The sequence below is a fragment of the Polypterus senegalus genome, chromosome 10 (assembly GCF_016835505.1).
Source record: "Polypterus senegalus isolate Bchr_013 chromosome 10, ASM1683550v1, whole genome shotgun sequence".
NCBI lineage: Eukaryota > Metazoa > Chordata > Cladistia > Polypteriformes > Polypteridae > Polypterus > Polypterus senegalus.
The window spans coordinates 1,082,128-1,084,653 of NC_053163.1; positions in this window are offsets into that span (position 1 = coordinate 1,082,128).

A 2,526-nucleotide genomic window follows, 5' to 3' on the forward strand; every position below is an offset into this window, starting at 1 on the left:
TCACCGAGTGTGTCAGACTGGGGCCAGAAGCTCAAACAGGGTGGGTCTGTTATCAGACTAATAGAGGGAGGTCACTTCCTGACAGGTAAACATACACACAACCACACAGCACAGTTAGCGAATGTGGCTCATGGCTTGAACCACTTCATTGGCTGGGAACAGCGAGTGTTGTGACCAGTATGTGAGGGCTAGAGGGCACTCTTCTGGTGCAGGCAGCAACATAGGACTGTTCTGGTGACATTACTATTAAGCGTATGCTGCCACCTACTGCCAGCTCATTGAAGTGCTGTTACTGCTACAGGCCAATTGTCTTAAGTTGTGTTCTAAATGTATAAAAGAAAAACCTTTGTCGAAGTATATAACTATACTCTATATATTTAAATAAAGCTTTCATTTCAAGTCAGACAGATGCAGACATCTGGGTTATGTGGAGTGTGTGAGCTAGTTACAAGCCACTCACTTGATTTTCCTCCATATTTGCTTGTTTATATATTGGCAAGCTTCCATTTTTGGGTCAATTGATTGATTAATGATTGTTGGATCTACTATTACTAGTTCCTGTTCCTTTATCATAGTTCATTATTGGTTTGCTATGCCCTGATAAAGGGGTTTTTCTTCGAAAACGTGTTGGCCAGATCTACACCTTGCATCATTGAATTGGTACTGAATCCAGCAACACTTCTTCTTTTGTTATGCCTATTTAGGCTTCATGATATTATTTCTGATAATTATTGTAAATAACTTGGGCTGTTAGTTATTTTTCTAGTTGGCTTACACTATTATTTTTTCTATTATTGTTTCTGTTGTTTGTGGTATATTTATACTATTTTTGCATATACATTTCTATTGTATACATTTTTGGTTTTAGTACTGTATTTACAATATATGTATTCCATAATTTTTGTATCATCTTTTGGCATGTATGTAACATTTATTTTTGGGTTTTGTTTTGCTGTGTGTATATATTTTGTTGTATTACATTTGGGATACTGCAGTGGGCTGGCGCCCTGCCTGGGATTTGTTCCTGCCTTGCACCCTGTGCTGCCTGGGATTGGCTCCAGCAGACCCCTGTGACCCTGTGTTAGAATATAGTGGGTTGGATAATGACTGACTGACTGACATGTGGGATATTAAATTTGGGTCTATACTTTTTGTGGGGGACAGGTATTCTAATTTTTCAAATGTTGATTGTATTATGTTTATTTCTTGTAATAGTTTTATGTACATTACTCCATTCTATAATAATGACTTTTATTTTATTTAAATAGTGAAAGTGAAAGTTTAGTAAAGTAAAGTAAAGAGTGACGATTTTTTTTTCTTTTATACATATAAAATACATGTACAGTATATATACTTTTTGGGTTATGCTTACTTTATCTTTTGGGCATTATCCCAGTAACCAAGCCATTTATATTTTTTGTAGTTTTGAAGTAGTGGTTGAGGTATTTAAGTTGTGGTCTGCCATTACCAATACTAAATAAAAGAATAATAAGCAGCATACAAGAGGAGACCTACAAATCTCTGAAAAATATATTATATATATATATTTTTTTTTTTTTACCATGTCCTGTTCGGCTGTGAAGCAATCAGAATTGATGTCTGAATGCTGGCGACTAGCCTTACAGTTTTTCTCTCAGGTGGAGCGTTACAGCTTCTGCTGACGTCACGCCTGATACCAAAACTTTATTAAAAATATTTTTAGATGTTTTTAAGATTCGAACCGGACACGGAGACAAAAGTGAAAGAAAAGAAGAGAGAGAAGGAAGAGATGGAGGTAAAGGGGGAGGGGGGGTTTCATATAGAATAAACAATAAATGAACCAGAATCCGCTTCTAGACCTGCAGAAAGAGAGGGGAAAAAAAAACCACAAGACAAAAACATTGCTGCATCAGCTACATGAAGATATATAAAAGTAAAAATGTTTGCTGACAATCATACAGTAATTATTACTGAGGCATTTAGGCCACCACAACCTTAGATCATGTGCTGAAGATGTCCAAGTCATACTTATGAAATCACCATGTGAGCACCTGTGTGTACGCACGCTTGTATGTGTAAGGTTTCTCTATAGGAGCATCCAATAGTGAGTGTGAAGGGCCACAGACCTGCCCCCAAAAACATGCGGAAGATGGAGGGAGTTCCAAGCCCAGAGATCCAGAGGTCACCCCAGAGCGCGGAGACCCCAGGGAGGCCGTCACCAGAGAAGCCCCAACCCCCACCGAGAGGTGCAGAGGATCACCTCGGGGGGCCACAACCAGCAGCCGGCAGAGTCCCCGGAGATATCAACGGCAAGCCCTCAGGCCGCCCGCAGCCGCTCCCCGAGTCGGCCGGGCCCGAACCCAGCAGCCCGGGACCCAGGGCGACCCACCCGCCGAGGACCCAACAGAGCCCAGGGAACCAGATCCCACCAGGCAGCCACCGGGAGCGACCAGACAGATGCTTAAGGCAGGGGAGGGTAGGCAAAGATGTTGTAGTATTGCCAGATGTCCCAGGAGAGGGAGGAGTCCAAAACCCCACCTGACATAT